Consider the following 19751-nt stretch of genomic DNA (forward strand, 5'->3'; position numbering starts at 1 on the left):
TATTTATAAATATTATTATCATTATTATTATTATTATTATGATTAACATAAGTAGTATTGTCGATAATACCACTACTATTATTAAAACGACTATCATTAATAAGTATTGTTATTACCAAGAATTGTTATCATTATTATCATTTTCTACAAAAATTATAATTTTTATTAGTATCATTATAAATAGATATTTTTTATATAAAAATACATTACAAATATATTAACCTCATATATTACTATATTCTATCAATAAAATGTTATTAATTAAACTATATATATATTTTTATCATAAAGACCCTAATGTAAAGTTATTGTTTTTATAAATAAATTATTAAACTACCTTAATAAGAAATTATCTTTAATATTAATAAATGAATTAATGAAGCATAAAACAATTATATCACTAATAATAAATATATAAATTTGTTTGATTACCATTATATGTGTTAATATATATATATATATATATATATATATATATATATATATATATATATATATATATATATATATATATATATATATATATATATATATAAATGGTATAGGTTCGTGAATCCGAGGCCAACCCTGCATTGTTCAATATATTCATATGTATTTTTACTACAAAATACATAAGGTGAGTTTCATTTGCTCCATTTTTAAATGCTTTTGCAATATATATTTTTTGGGACTGAGAATACATACGCTGTTTTATAAATGTTTTACGATATAGACACAAGTAATCGAAACTACATTCTATGGTTGAATTATCGAAGTCGAATATGCCCTTTTTATTAAGTCTGGTAATCTAAGAATTAGGGAACAGACACCCTAATTGACACGAATCCTAAAGATAGATCTATTGGGCCTAACAAACCCCATCCAAAGTACCGGATGCTTTAGTACTTTGAAATTTTATCATATCCGAAGGGTGTCCCGGAATGATGGGGATATTCTTATATATGCATCTTGTTAATGTCGGTTACCAGGTGTTCACCATATGAATGAATTTTATCTCTATGTATGGGATGTATATTGAAATATGAAATCTTTTGGTCTATTAAAATGATGGAAATGATTATTTATATTAAACTAATGAACTCACCAACCTTTTGGTTGACACTTTAAAGCATGTTTATTCTCAGGTATGAAAGAAATCTTCCGCTGTGCATTGCTCATTTTAAAGATATTACTTGGAGTCATTCATGGCATATTTCAAAAGACGTTGCATTCGAGTCGTTGAGTTCATAAATATTATTATTAAGTCAATTATAGTTAGATATATTATGAAAAGGTATGCATGCCGTCAATTTTTATTGTAATGAAAGATTGTCTTTTCAAAAACGAATGCAATATTTGTAAAATGTATCATATAGAGGTCTGGTACCTCGCGATGTAATCAACTGTTGTGAATTGTTTATAATCGATATGGACTTCATCCGGATGGATTAGGACGGGTCTCTACATATTAAACCGAGTCTCAAAATTTTTGAACTGTTTCATGAAATCATTTGACCTTCGACCAAGTTCCGACGATTCACGAACAATTAATTGTAACTTGATATGTATGTGTGTATATATATATATATATATATATATATATATATATATATATATATATATATATATATATATATATATATATATATATATATATAATAATTAGAAATATAATTTTAAATATTGTATGTTATTGTTACCAAAATTTATCTATGTAAAATAAAACAATATATAATAATAATTATTATTTAAAACATATCTATATATATAAATAAAAGTATATTAAAAATAAATATTTAATGATTGTAATACTCGTTGGACGTTTCGATTATTATTTAGAGAAGTTTAATTCGAACTTATATGATTTTAAAATAAACGGTGATCCGAAATTGAGTTCTATGATTTTTAGGCTTACTAAAATTGTATTTAGGATCTAGTTATTTAATTTTAACACTTTTTATATTTTACCCATAAATGAGAGGGACAGTCGATGTAATTTTTATTTATTAAATTAATGACTGAATTTTATACCATAATGACCAAAATAAATAAATATAGTTAATCTAAAAGTTTGGGATTTTTCTGAGACTTTTTATCCACCACTAATTTAACAACGGGGTACGAAATAATGGTTCGTTAAAACTGTCGGTAGAATAGAAGTTAGATATTTATCAATGTGCACGTTTATTATTATTTATATTATTATATAGATATGAATTTCAATTATTGTCCGTGATTTATGAATGATTGTACTATGAATCTATGATTGTCTCCACTATTAATTTACTCTATGAGATATTCGTTTACTGTTTTCTCCACTTATTTCCTTACAACTAAAACATGATATGTACTATATATTCATACATTACTCATACAATGCAGAACATGAATATTCATCACAACCATCTCCACTTCTCTCCCTCTTGCTCTTGTATGACCAAAAATCATCCCTTTCACTAACACCCACACCACATTTGATTTATTTTCTCTTCTCTGCAACCATAGACCCTAATCAAATCCAGGTAACTTGCTTCTCTTCTTGTTCGATAAACACCACAACTTGCAACTTCTTTTTGTTGTTGTTTGCTTTTGATTACCCATGGTTCTGTTACCATCAACAACCACCATAAAACCCACATCAACCACCTCCATTTAATCATCTATGATCTTCTGTTTTTTGAGTAACACCAAGATCACCATCGAATATTATTGTCGAACCCTTCTGTTCATCCTATAGTTGATACCTTATGTTCCTAGTTTGTTCGACAACCAACCCAACCTCATCATTACCAAAACCATGCTATCATCGAGAGACTTCTCCAGCTTCTGTTCGGGTTAAACCACGTAAACCCACACACTATCCCCATACACAACTACCACCACCTTAGATCACCAAACTAACCATTTATTTTTTTGACAACCAGATCCAGTTACTACTCATCATTTTGTTCAACCCAAAACCACAAAGAACCTATGTTACTGCTATTCATTTTCTGATTAGTTCGACAGAATCATCACCCTAAATCCCACCATTCCGTCATTTTTATTTTTTATTTTTTTCTTTCTTTCTCCTTCTTCTCGTTGCTAAAATAATTGAATAACCACAACCCATTAACCACTCTTCTAAATAACCCACCACCGAAACTACTTCTGCTTCCTGTTCTATTTCATAGACCAACCATGAACAACCCTCACAACCATCACAAACCCGTCACCTTCTGTTTCGAGAATACCACAACCATCACCACATACTCGTAATTGTTTTTCTGTTTAATCTTTATCAACCAACCAAACCGCCATTAATTTTTCTTCTTCTCTTTTCTCTTCACTGAATGGTTTCTGCTACTGCACCATTCCTGTTTCTGTTTTAATTAAACACGAGTAAAAGATAAAACAATGATGAAGAATATGATGTTTTAGTGGAACCGATTACCCCACCCCTTTATTTCCTGTTGACTTATTTAATTCACAACTTTATAAAAAGTGCTGTTAATCTGTCGGATAGATTTTGATAAATATCTGATTAGGGAATTAATCGTAAGGGGCCACAGGTTGTTGTTTTCCTTTTTGAAGCCATGGGATATATATATATATATATATATATATATATATATATATATATATATATATATATATATATATATATATATATATATATATATATATATATTGTTGGGCCAATTTACTTCATGAAGTTGGGCCGTAGGATTTGGGTATGATTATGATGTAACTCTTAGACATAGATTATGGCAAGTGATGATAAGTTACAAATATAATGATGATTCCATAATAAGTAAATGAATACCGATCGATGATGCTGTGATGTTATGTAAGAGACAATGGTATAGATACGGTTAGTGAGATGATTATGAAAATGAAAAAAATAAGGTATGATAATGGTGATGAGGTTATGTTATCGATGATTAGAGATGACGGTATGATGATGATCATGATTGTATTTATATTGATGAAGAAATAATGTTAAAGGTAGTCGTAGTTTTTTTGCTGTTTGTTATATCATTACAAACGAAAATATCCTTTTCACAAATTCTGAATTCAACGGGCTTACCAGTTAACCATATTGGACTTTTAGATGTTGGGCTGATATCCATAGTGTTTTCTCTGTTGGGTCGAAGTGACCATGGGCTAGTTTTAATAAGTGGGTTTTAAGGAAGCAGTAAAATTGGTTAAATAAATTAATCTAGGAATTAGATCAGAAAAACGTAAACAGAGGGTCGGCTAGGGGTGTTTGTGTGGAGCGAGAGGTTGTGGGTTCGAACCCGGGCTAAGGCAGTTTATGTTTTTTTTAAGCCTTTTCTCTTCAGGTAGTATTATTATTATTATTATTATTATTATTATTATTATTATTATTATTATTATTATTATTATTATTATTATTATTATTATTATTATTATTACTATTATTATTATTTATTATTATAATTATTAATGTTATTCCAAAAATTATCATTATAGTTAAAATTATAAAAATTATCATTTTTTTATTGAAAGTAATATTTTCCTTAAAATTAACATTTTTATTAAGATTATCATTAGGATTATTATTATTACCAATATTATTTTTATTATTATTATTATCATATGTATTAGTATTATTATTAGTAATATTATTATCATTATAGTTATTAATATAAATAGTAGTATTATTATTAGTAAAACCATTATCTTTATAGTTATTATTATTAGTATTCATTATTTTTAAAAAAGTATCATTTTTTATGAAAGATATCATCTTTATCATTAATATTAAAAGTATCATTTTTAACTCTATTATCATAATTATTATTTTTATCATTTCTAATATTATTTTAGTATTGTCATAATTTTAACAAACAAACGATATATATATATATATACATACAAAAATATATTTAATACATATAACATAACAAAATTTTTATTTTTATTTATTTTAAATACATAAAAATGAATATATAAAACATATAGGTTATTAATATAAAAATGAGATGACAAATAAATTCATATATATATATATATATATATATATATATATATATATATATATATATATATATATATATATAAACTTGTTCGATTACAAGTATATGTTTTAATAAATATATTAATAATATAGGTTCGTGAATCCGAGGCCAACCCTGCATTGTTCAGTTTCGTCGTATGAATATTTTTACTACAAAATATTGGATTGTGAGTTCATTTGCTCCCTTTTTACTCATTACATTTTTGGGCTGAGAATACATGCAAATGCTTTATTAACTGTTTTACAATATTTATATGCATGAGTTCATTTGCTCCCTTTTTACTCATTACATTTTTGGGCTGAGAATACATGCGCTGTTTTTACAACTGCTTTATTGAATGCTTTTGAAATATATTTTGAACTGCGAATACATGAAATGCTTTTATAAATGTTTGACGAGATAGACACAAGCAAAACATTCCTCGAATGAATTATTATGAAGACAGAAGTTCTGCGGATTATTATTGAATTATGTAGACATGATAATTGCCACCGTTGAATTATGTGGACATGATAATTGCCACCGTTGAATTATGTGGACATGATAATTGCCACCAATTGATATGAATGTTATGGATCGAGAGAATGATTTTTATACACAGGTTATGTGTATTAGTTTTTGTGCACGAGATATGTGTACGGTTACTATGATTTATGAAAATGGTTTCGTACACGAGAAAGATGTACTGTATTTAAAAGATATTGCATGTACATTACAGGTGGGTATAGGATTCGGGCCCATTTGTACCATGCAGGATTTAAATCTTGTGGTCTATCAAAATGATGAATTTTATTGTTTCACGATAAACTTATGAACTCACCAACCTTTTTGTTGACACTTGAAAGCATGTTTATTCTTAGGTATGAAAGAAACCTTCCGCTGTGCATTTGCTCATTTTAAAGACATTGTTTGGAGTCGATCATCGCAATGGGACCAGATGTTGGTGACTTCATCCAGATGGATTAGGACGGGGTATGACATGTGGTATCAGAGCGGTGGTCTTAGAGAACCAGGTCTTGCATTAGTTTGTCTAACTGATAGTTGTTTAGATGCATTAGTGGGTCTGGACTTCGACCGTGTCTGCATGTCCAAAGTTTTTCTTATCATTTCATGTCGAAAATTACCTGCTTATCATTCTTAGGAAATTACCTGCTTATCATTCTTTGTCTAGACACGTTTTACTGCATTGACTGCATGAATAGTATATAGACAAAAATTCATATCTTAGCGTATCTGATAATTCATATCTTAGCGTATCTGATAATTCATATCTTAGCGTAACTGTTATTGTTACCTTTACCTGACAGCTTCCGTAGATTCCTCCGTAACTTATGGGATTTTAGTATTATATATGCATATGTAAATTATGTATTGCAGGGTACTAATCTACATCCTATAATCTATTTCTTATCAAAAATCCTTCATTTGATCGTACGAGATGAATCCCTCAACCAGTTCGAGTCCCTCAGATTTTGATAGCTATTCTGATAGTTATTCCGACAGCTATTCTGACATGGATATTCACCTAAGCTCCGAAAGCGGTGTCACCAGAATGAATCAATCAATCAGCCATCCCCAATTCATCTTATGAGTTCATAGTCGACTTAATCAACGGAAACGAGAAGAAGGCAATTCCTTTCCACCAACCAAATTTCCCTCTTGACGAAGAACCTGAAGCGCTTACCGGCGAATCTATCCGAAACACCATTTTCAGCTTCATTTCTAGAGTAGTTCGACACGATTATATTCTATCCACAATTCTAAACCTTATTCATTCGCTCGTTCTGACCGACAATCATCCTGGAATAATAGAAGAAGTTAGCGAACTTCGCGCTCAAGTAAACAATTGGGAGAATATGGTGCAAAATTTACCAGCTTCAACAACATCACCGGCACCAACAGTACCATCAGTAACAGCACCAGTACCATCAACAATCCATGCCTCAACATCTCATTCTGTACCTCGAGCATAATCATCAATCTGCGAATCGTTCTATATCATTTATCTTCGTTCGACATGGTGATTATGTAATCTCTAATGTTTTAGAGATTATATATTCTTGTTCTAACAGTAAATCAAATGAGTTTAATAATTCATGATTACATCTGAAGAAAATATATATGTAAGTATATTTTCATAAAGATTGTAATTAAAAATTCTTTTGTACAAACTGTTAATGATGAAAATATTTTAACGGGTAGGTAATACCCAAGGAATATTGAAATTTCACATTAATAAGTTACACTGTACATTCTTCTAATCAGATTCAACAGTCATTTACTATCATACTTACAACCACTGATATACGTATCCGTTCACCGCAGAATAACCATTTTCATTCAATTTCATATTTGGATTTTGACCTAACAGAATCCAACAAGTGGCATAATGAAGAAAACATATGACAAAATAAAAATTTGTTAGAAATAGAAAAATTAACTATGAGAAATTTTGTTAAGAATCCACGCTAACTGTTCCTAGCTAACTGATTACATTTTATTTTTTTACAATTTAATTATATTCTCGCAATTTTATTTATCGTCATTTAATTTCTGTTATTTATTTTACGCACTTTAAATATCGGGACACGTATACAAGGTTTTGACATATCATATCGACGCATGTATATATATTATTTGGAATAACCATAGACACTCTATATGCAGTAATGCAGGAGTTAGCTATACAAGGTTGAGGTTGATTCTATAATAATATATATACTTTGAGTTGTGATCGAGTCTGAGACATGTACACGGGTCTCGATACGTATTAATTAATTCGAATATTATATATTAAACTATATATGAATTATTGGACTATTAACTGTGGACTATCGACTGTGGACTAATAACATTGGACAATTAAAATGAATTAAAATATTGATTATAACATATGAAACTAAACATTTCTTCAAGTTTGCCACTTGATTTCATCTTAAACCTCATTTGTACCTTGACGATTACAATCTACGTTTAAACCTTTCATAATTCTTGAAAAACACTTCAATCGATAGGATGAACCAACCTCTCTTCATCTACGGAAGAAGAGATTGATGCATATAGTTATGCACCTGAAAAAAAAACAAAAAAACTCTCGGAAACTGAGTAAACCTTTAACGCGTAGCTGTTCTAATTCCTTTAGCGTTACTATTACCCAAAATAACTTGATAATTCCTTTCAAAGTAGCAACTTTTGTCACAGCTTCAGCCAGACAACTTTGACTTTTCGTTCGCAAACAACCATATTATAACTTTGATATATATGTGTGCTCTTTTATTGTTACCGGGGAACCTTTCATATTCCATCATATTACCATCAGCGTTTAATCATCTAAAAACACAAATTCTCTTGAAACCACCTTGAATTGATAACCGATGATTCATATATGGTAGCATTAAATGCAGAGGAAACAGCAAAATTGTAGATGGTCTAAACGGCCAAAAGTTTAATAATAAAGAATGGAATGTTGGGAACGCTCGATAGAAAATTTGGTACTGAGAAACAGATTGAGCAAACCATGAAGGAGACCAAGGACAAATACAAGGATCATACCCTATATTCAAATAATTCAGGTAATTCTAGATCCGATGAAACCTTCAACGAATATCTTGCTCAGTACTCATGTTAAAATCTTGCAGAAAATCTTTCTTCATCAACCATCAAATTCCAAAATATCATCATAAATATCTTCGATATTTCTGAAGATATTTTCATAAATATTCTCGTCCGAAATTATTTATTTCTTCGCATTATCTGTGTTACATCATAAAGGAAACTGTTTTAGTTTCTAAATTCTGAAACCTTCGAGTTTGAGTTATGAATGATTTTGAAGTAGTGTTGGAAATTGATGCATGAGTTAGTATAATATAATGACACTTGATCAACGTGATTATATTACAGTAAGTCATGCTGAGTTTCTAATGGAACGTGATAATTCATAGACTATGCCGTCATCATGTGCATATTACACGACTCTTACATTCTATCTAATTTCTAAACATATCAATAACGTATCTTCCTGATAGTTCTATCTTTTCTCGTGACTTCTAGTAATTTGAAAAGTTAGACCAAACAATCGAGACATATTATTGCATTTAAGTAAAGAAAATTTTAATTTCTTTAATTATCAAAGAATCAAATCTTATTACAAAGACTTTCTCTAAATCCCTTGAATTCCGGAAATTCACCGTGATTATGTCAAAAGTTAAATTTCTATCTCAATCTTTTGTGATAGCTTCACTCGTACGTTTCGAGTAATCGAATTATATTATCAATATTACTCAATGTTGACAAGACTTTATTTATCAACTCATAAACGTCATAAAAACATACTTATTGTCAGCCATGACCATCTCTATCAATTTTCGGGACGAAATTTCTTTAACGGGTAGGTACTGTAATGACCCGGGAATTTCCGACCAAATTTAAACTTAATCTTTATATAGTTTTGACATGATAAGCAAAATATATTAAACCGAGTCTCAAAATTTTTGAACTGTTTCATGAAATCATTTGACCTTCGACCAAGTTCCGACGATTCACGAACAATTAATTGTAACTTGATATGTGTGTGTGTGTGTGTGTGTGTGTGTATATATATATATATATATATATATATATATATATATATATATATATATAAATAATAATTAGAAATATAATTTTAAATATTGTATGTTATTGTTACCAAAATTTATCTATGTAAAATAAAACAATATATAATAATAATTATTATTAAAACATATCTATATATATAAATAAAAGTATATTAAAAATAAATATTTAATGATTGTAATACTCGTTGGACGTTTCGATTATTATTTAGAGAAGTTTAATTCGAACTTATATGATTTTAAAATAAACGGTGATCCAAAATTGAGTTCTATGATTTTTAGGCTTACTAAAATTGTATTTAGGATCTAGTTATTTAATTTTAGCACTTTTTATATTTTACCCATAAATGAGAGGGACAGTCGATGTAATTTTTATTTATTAAATTAATGACTGAATTTTATACCATAATGACCAAAATAAATAAATATAGTTAATCTAAAAGTGTGGGATTTTTCTGAGACTTTTTATCCACCACTAATTTAACAACGGGGTACGAAATAATGGTTCGTTAAAACTGTCGGTAGAATAGAAGTTAGATATTTATCAATGTGCACGTTTATTATTATTTATATTATTATATAGATATGAATTTCAATTGTTGTCCATGATTTATGAATGATTGTACTATGAATCTATGATTGTCTCCACTATTAATTTACTCTATGAGATATTCGTTTACTGTATTCTCTACTAATTTCCTTACAACTAAAACATGATATGTACTATATATTCATACATTACTCATACAATGCAGAATATGCATATTCATCACAACCATCTCCACTTCTCTCCCTCTTGCTCTTGTACGACCAAAAATCATCCCTTTCACTAACACCCACACCACATTTGATTTATTTTCTCTTCTCTGCAACCATAGACCCTAATCAAACCCAGGTAACTTGCTTCTCTTCTTGTTCGATAAACACCATAACTTGCAACTTCTTTTTGTTGTTGTTTGCTTTTGATTACCCATGGTTCTGTTACCATCAACAACCACCATAAAACCCACATCAACCACCTCCATTTAATCATCTATGATCTTCTGTTTTTTGAGTAACACCAAGATCAACATCGAATATTATTGTCGAACCCTTCTGTTCATCCTATAGTTGATACCTTATGTTCCTACTTTGTTCGATAACCAACCCAACCTCATCATTACCAAAACCATGCTATCATCGAGAGACTTCTCCAGCTTCTGTTTGGGTTAACCCACGTAAACCCACACACTATCCCCATACACAACCGCCACCACCTTAGATCACCAAACTAACCATTTATTTTTTTCGACAACCAGATCCAGTTACTACTCATCATTTTGTTCAACCCAAAACCACAAAGAACCTATGTTACTGCTATTCTTTTTCTGATTAGTTCGACAGAATCATCACCCTAAATCCCACCATTCCGTCATTTTTATTTTTTATTTTTTTCTTTCTTTCTCCTTCTTCTCGTTGCTAAAATAATTCAATAACCACAACCCATTAACCACTCTTCTAAATAACCCACCACCGAAACTACTTCTGCTTCCTGTTCTATTTCGTAGACCAACCATGAACAACCATCACAAACCCGTCACCTTCTGTTTCGGGAATACCACAACCATCACCACATACTTGTAATTGTTTTTCTGTTTAATCTTTATTAACCAACCAAACCGCCATTAATTTTTCTTCTTCTCTTTTCTCTTCGCTGAATGGTTTCTGCTACTGCATCATTCCTATTTCTGTTTTAATTAAACACGAGTAAAAGATAAAACAATGATGAAGAATATGATGTTTTAGTGGAATCGATTACCCCACCCCTTTATTTCCTGTTGACTTATTTAATTCACAACTTTATAAAAAGTGCTGTTAATCTGTCAGATAGATTTTGATAAAGACCTTATTAGGGAATTAATCGTAAGGGGCCACAGGTTGCTGTTTTCCTTTTTGAAGACGTGAGATATATATATATATATATATATATATATATATATATATATATATTATATATATATATATATATATATATATATATATATATATATATATATATATATATATATATATATATATATATATATATATATATATATATATATGTATGTATATATATTGTTGGGCCAATTTACTTCATGAAGTTGGGCCGTAGGATTTGGGTATGATTATGATGTAACGCTTAGACATAGATTATGGCAAGGGATGATAAGTTACAAATATAATGATGATTCCATAATAAGTAAATGAATACCGATCGATGATGCTGTGATGTTATGTAAGAGACAATGGTATAGATACGGTTAGTGAGATGATTATGAAAATGAAAAAATAAGATATGATAATGGTGATGAGGTTATGTTATGTAATGACCCAAAATTTTCCGACCAAATTATACTTATGAGATTAATATTTACATAAATTAAACCATACCAACATGATAAGCAATCCAAATTATTGAGACTTGTGTTTTTGAAAAGAGTTTTACACAACGTTTGACCGTCCAATATGACCGATGATATCACGAACTATATAACATACGATAATTATACGTTTGTGTATATATATGTATTTATATATATTTAACATTATCTAAGGATGGTTTAACATCTCATTGTGTACTAATGACAATGAGTTATAAGTATATTTTGAAACTACTAACTTAGGTTTTCAAAACGATAACTATACGTAACATTCTTTGATATATATACTTATAATCTATAATGCTTATACATGTATCGTATATATAATGTATTTAATCACTTTTTAAGGACTTAAATACATAAAACAATATAAGTATATTCACAAAAGATAGCTATATTTGAATTCTCGTTCCGTTTCCTCAAGATTTCTATACGTATATCTAGGATATATGTACCCGTATCATACCCAGCTTCTATACGTATTTACTATTGGTATATACACATCAAATCAACATCTTAATCAACATTATTACTGCCCTAGATATGAGGTAATTAGAATTTGTCAAGTAGTATTAATTATTAGTAAGAAAACAAAATTAGGAATCCTTTTCTTTCTTTATAAACTAAAAACGTTTTTATAAATGAACACCATTTCTTCACTCTATTTTCTCATACCTACACCCTCAATTCTCTCTCAAAATACTCCTAACTTCATACTTGATCATCTCGAAGCATTTTCCCCATCATTTAGCTTCAATTACAAGCCTTAAACACCATAAGAAAACTCTTTCAAGAACATATCAAAATAACCACCCATTTGAAGAAGTTTACTTCCAACCTTTTGATCTAACTCCACCACTCTTTGATTCCAAGATTATTTCTTATCTTTTGCAGTAACTTTGTCCAAGTAACTTGAGGTAGTAACCTTGTTCATAATCTTATTGAATTCATATTCATATAGCTATCTTATTTTGTGGTATAAAATTTTAACAACAAGAACATAGTTTGAATGATTTCGAACTTGTTCGCAAACTAAATAGATCCTTCTAACTTGACTTTTAAAATACTTCAAGACCTGTAATATATCATAATGATATGCTAACCTAACAAGATATAACTTGGTTTTACAAAGAACATCTTAAAAACTGAATCTACGTCGTCGGAGTGCAACCGGGGGCTGTTTTGGGTTGGATAATTAAAAACCATCTTGAACTTTGAATTGGAAGTTCATGTTCTGGAAAAATGATATTTCTTATGAATATGTTAACACATAAAAATTTCATGGTTTAACTCAAAGTGTAAGTATTTTTAGAAAAATGATCATTAAATGTTGTTTTTATGATGGAAAATGATCACTTTCATAAGTTTCACCAAAGTTTGACCTATAACCTATGATTTTGAATACAAACTAAGGTATTTTCAGTTCATATTCTTAAAATTTGACTCGATCTAAGGAAGTGGCAAGTTGAACCAACAAAAACGGAGTTGTAATGAAGAAACTACGACTAAAACAAGATTGGGTATCCGAAGCTAGTTTAGCTACGAAAATATTTGGAGAAAAAGTAAATTAATCATATCTTTTCTAATTAATATGATATTTTATATATAATTACTTATGATTTGATTTTATATATTTCAGGACCACCCGTAAACAACAGTAGAAGATTAATCATAAGACCTCATGATTGTACGCAACACATCATTTGACAACACGGTACTTTATGTACGCAACACGTCATTTGACAACATGGTACCATGGGTCGAGATTAATTCTGATCAATACGAATACGATGGGGTCTTTATTTATTTTATTTAAGCAACTAATTGTGGACCACTAACATCGGACTGCTAACTACGGACTAAGAAAATATTAAAAGTATAAAAAGTATATATATATGTAACGATTACTTAAAAAGAAAATATGTTGATATATTATATATATATGGTTAGGTTCGTGATATCTATCGGAGACCAAGTCGAATTAAATACCTTCAAGGCAAAAGTGAGTTTCATTTGCTCCCTTTTTAATTGCTTTTGCAATATATATTTTTGGGCTGAGAATACATGCGCTGCTTTTATAAATTTTTACAAAATAGACACAAGTACTTAAAAATATATTCTACGTTGAGTTGTACCACTGGCATATTTCCCTGTAGCTTGGTAACTACTATTTACATGGGTATTGTAAACGCGAATCCTGTTGATAGATCTATCGGGCCTGACAACCCCAACCGGACTGGACGACCAGTATTCAACGGTTGCACAGTACTTCGTTTTGGTGACTACACTTGGTACGGTGTAGTGAGATTTCATAATAAAGGGAATATGCGACGTTGATTAAATGTTAAGTATGGTTACCAAGTGCTCAACCACTTAGAATGCTTTACATACACTTGCGAGTGTATTATGTTTATGATTATGAAATCTTGTGGTCTATTAACATATTGAAATGATTGTTATGATAAACCTATGAACTCACCAACCTTTTGGTTGACACTTTAAAGCATGTTTATTCTCAGGTATGAATTAAGTCTTCCGCTGTGCATTTGCTCAATATAAGGACATTACTTAGAGCCGATCATCGCAATGGGACCAAATGTTGATGACTTCATCCAGGAGGATTAGGACGGGTCCTTTCAGTTGGTATCAGAGCGGTGGTCGTAGCGAACCAGGTCTTGCATTAGTGTGTCTAACTAGTAGTTGTTAGGATGCATTAATGAGTCTGGACTTCGACCGTGTCTACATGTTAAAAGTTTTGCTTATCATTTCTAGTTGGAAATCATCTGCTTATCATCCTTAGGAAATTACCTGCTTATCATTCATAAGTCTAGACACGTTTTACTGCATTTACTACATTGATAGTGTATAGACGAATTCTTATCTTAGCATATCTGTTATTGCGAACTTTGACTGATATCTTTTCAAAGATTCTCCGTAATTTACGGGATTTTGGTATTATATATACATATGTAAATTATGTATTGAAGAGTACCAAATCTAACTCCTATAATCTATTCCATACCAAAAATTCATTTTCCCCATTATACAAGATGGATTCCGCATCTAGTTCGAATTCTTCAGATTCCGACAGTTATGCCGATATGGATTTCCATTCGGGCTCCGAAAGCAGCGTCACCGGAATGGATCAACCAATTTCCCATCATCTATTCTGGATGAATTGGGGATGGGTTCGTAATATACTAAATCACTGTAGACAAGAAGAAGGTGATCCATTCCATCCACCAAATTGCCCTCTTGGCGATGAACCTGAATCACTTACCAGCGGACCTATTCGAAACACCATTTTCTCTCTCATTTCTAGAGTATCTCGTCATGATTATATACTATCCCATATTAAAAATCTTGTTCATTTGCTCGCTCCAACCGCCAATCATCCCGGTGTACTAGCAGAAGTTAACGAACTTCGCGCTCGCGTGACGGCTTTGGAGAACATGGTGCGAAGGTTGCAAACACCAGCAGCAGCACCAGCAGCATAATCAGCACCACCATCAATAACATCAACAATACCATCATCACCACTAACAAACAACATCCGCATCACATGTCTCGACATCATAATCTGTCCCACAAACATCAACATCATACGCGCCATAGATACCAAGGAGTACCAATAATAATGAACGATGAAGTATTGATCCATAACTTCATTGATATTCTGCGAAGAATATGTGGTTTCAAAAATTTTTAGAGATTTCTTATTCTAGCTGAAACCGAAAAGCAAATGAGATTAATATCATATTAACTCATTAAATTCATGATTTCATCTGAAGAAAATATATATGTATATATGTTTTCATAAAGATTGTAATTAAAAGTTCTGTTGTACAAAATATTAATGGTGAAAATTTTTTTTTTAACGGGTAGGTAATACCCGAGGAATAATTAGATTTCATCTTAATAAGTTACATTGTACATTCGTCGAAGCTGATTCAACAGTCATTTACTATCCTACTTACAACCACCGATATACGTATCCGTTCACTACAGAATAACCATTTTCATTCAATTTCATATTTGGATTTTGACTTCCCAGAATCCAACAAGTGGCATATGAAGAAAACATATGACAAAATAAAATCTGTTAGAAACAAACAAATTAACTATGAAAAATTTTGTAAAGAATCCACGCTAACTGTTCCAGCTATCTGTTCCTAGCTAACTGATTACATTTTATTTATCGCAGTTTATTTATCACAATTTAATTATCGCACTTTTATTTATCGTCATTTAATTTCTGTAATTATTTTACGCACTTTAAATATCGGGACACGTATACAATGTTTTGACATATCATATCGACGCATCTATATATATTATTTGGAATCACCATAGACACTCTATATGCAGTAATGATCGAGTTCTCTATACAGAGTTGAGGTTGATTCTACAATAATATATATAGTTTGAGTTGTGATCGAGTCTGAGAGGTATACGGGTCACGACATGTATTAATTAATTCGTATATTATATATTCAACTATATATGAATTATTGAACTGTTACTGTGGACTATCGACTGTGGACTAATGACATTGGACAATTAAAATGAATTAAAATATTGATTATAACATATGAAACTAAACATTTCTTCAAGATTGCCACTTGATTTCATCTTAAACCTCATTGTATCACGACGATTACAATCAGCGTTCAAATCTATCATGATTCTTAAAAACACCTCAATCGAGAGGATAAACCAACCGCACTTCATCTACGGAAGAAAAGATTGATGCATATAGTTATGCACCTGAAAAACCCTCCGAAACTGAGTAAACGTTTGACACGTATCTGTTCTAGTTCCTTTGACATTGTTATTACCGAAGATCGTTTTGCAATCCCTTTCTAAAGTAGCTAATTTTGTCACAACTCCAGCAAGTCAACTCGGACTTTTCATCCGAAACAACTTTATTATAACCGCGATATATATGCGTACCCTTTATTGTTATTGGGAAACCTTTTATATTCCACAATATTACCATCAGCGATTAATCATTCTAAAAACACAATTCTCCTGAAACTACCTCGGTTTGATAACCGATGACCCAAATCAGTTAACTTTGAAAATGCTAACGAAGCAGCATGTTGTAGATGATCTTAATGGCCAAAAGTTTGATGATAAAGAAAGGAGTGTTAGGAACGCTCGATAGAAAATTTAGTACCGAAAAGCAGATTATGTGAAACTATGAAGAAAGCCGTGGACAAATCACAAAGAATAAGTTTGCCTTCAAAGAATCCAAATGATTCTGTGCCTGCTGAAATCATTAGCAAACATCTTATTTCTCATTCTAAACCTTCACAGAAAAATCTTCTTCATCATCCATTGATATTAGAAATTCTAAGATATTCTCGTATGTTCTATTATAAATATCCTCCATATTTCTGGCGATATTTTCACAACTATTCTTATCTGAGATCATTTATCTGCCCGTAATATCTGCAACATAAAAGAAACTATGTTAGTTTCTAAATTCTGAAACCTTCAAGTTTAAAATATGAATGTTTTGAAGTAGTGTTGGGAACTGAAGCATGGATTAGTATAATATAATGACACTTGATCAACATCATTATATTACAGTAAGTCATGCTGAGTTTCTAATGAAGCATGATGATTCATAGTACCGTCATCATGTGCCATTTACACGACTCTTACATTCTATCTAATCTCTAAACATATCAAGAGAATATTTTTTTGGATGACTCTGTCTTCTCCAGGGTATTCTGGTAATTTAACAAATCAAAATCGTTCTATTACCATTTTCTTCTTAGAGCATTAGCTATGTTCATTCTGAATTTCATATCTACGAATTCTGGAACATTACTCGCTTGACTCGAAGTCGGGAAGAGAAAACGAAAGCATAAAGCTCCGAAAAATAATGAAGAATATAAACTTCGATAATAACCCCGAAATTACAAACCGTGTATATCGATGCAGATAGCAATATAGAGACACGGGAGAATTAGAAACACTATAAACACAAGAGTATAGTAGAAGTAAATAGATTCTTCTGGTGGTAGATGAAAAAGAAGAATGACAGATATAAAAGTTAGGAGTATATCAAGAATCAGGACTGGATGGAGCATATTGATGAATGCTTTAAAGTAAGAATCAAGGGAGAAAGAATAGAAGGTGTGAGTCGTGGAAAATAAGGAAACGAAGGGGTGAATTTATAGTGAAATATCCGACAGAGCAATCGAAACAGATTATTGCATATAATCAAAGAAGATCCTGATTTCCTTAATCACCAAAGAACCAAATCTTATTACGTAAGATTCTCTTTAAATCCCTTAAATCCCGGAAATCAGTCATAACTACGTCATCGGTTAAGATGAATATATTTTACTCATCTCACTCTTTTACTATAGTCTCATTTATATTCTTCGCATAATCGAATCGTTTTATCTACATTACTCAATGATGATAAAACTCCATTATCACCTTATATTTGTCATGAAAACCTTCTTATTGTTATCCATAACAACCTCTATCAAATTTCGGGGACGAAATTTATTTAATGGGTAGGTACTGTAATGACCCGAAATTTTCTGACCAAATTATACTTATGAGATTAATATTTACATAAATTAAACCATACCAACATGATAAGCAATCCAAATTATTGAGACTTGTGTTTTTGAAAAGAGTTTTACACAACGTTTGACCGTCCAATATGACCGATGATATCACGAACTATATAACATACGATAATTATACGTTTGTGTATATATATGTATTTATATATATTTAACATGATCTAAGGATGGTTTAACATCTCATTGTGTACTAATGACAATGAGTTATAAGTATATTTTAAAACTACTAACTTAGGTTTTCAAAACGATAACTATATGTAACATTCTTTGATATATATACTTATAATCTATAATGCTTATACATGTATCGTATATATAATGTATTTAATCACTTTTTAAGGACTTAAATACATAAAACAATATAAGTATATTCACAAAAGATAGCTATATTTGAATTCTCGTTCCGTTTCCTCAAGATTTCTATACGTATATCTAGGATATATGTACCCGTATCATACCCAGCTTCTATATGTATTTACTATTGGTATATACACATCAAATCAACATCCTAATCAACATTATTACTGCCCTAGATATGAGGTAACTAGAATTTGTCAAGTAGTATTAATTATTAGTAAGAAAACAAAATTAGGAATCCTTTTCTTTCTTTATAAACTAAAAACGTTTTTATAAATGAACACCATTTCTTCACTCCATTTTCTCATACCTACACCCTCATTTCTCTCTCAAAATACTCCTAACTTCATACTTGATCATCTCGAAGCATTTTCCCCATCATTTAGCTTCAATTACAAGCCTTAAACACCATAAGAAAACTCTTTCAAGAACATATCAAAATAACCACCCATTTGAAGAAGTTTACTTCCAACCTTTTGATCTAACTCCACCACTCTTTGATTCCAAGATTATTTCTTATCTTTTGCAGTAACTTTGTCCAAGTAACTTGAGGTAGTAACCTTGTTCATAATCTTATTGAATTCATATTCATATAGCTATCTTATTTTGTGGTATAAAATTTTAACAACAAGAACATAGTTTGAATGATTTCGAACTTGTTCGCAAACTAAATAGATCCTTCTAACTTGACTTTTAAAATACTTCAAGACCTGTAATATATCATAATGATATGCTAACCTAACAAGATATAACTTGGTTTTACAA

The sequence above is a fragment of the Rutidosis leptorrhynchoides genome, chromosome 3 (assembly GCF_046630445.1).
Source record: "Rutidosis leptorrhynchoides isolate AG116_Rl617_1_P2 chromosome 3, CSIRO_AGI_Rlap_v1, whole genome shotgun sequence".
In the NCBI taxonomy this organism is placed as follows: Eukaryota; Viridiplantae; Streptophyta; class Magnoliopsida; order Asterales; family Asteraceae; genus Rutidosis; species Rutidosis leptorrhynchoides.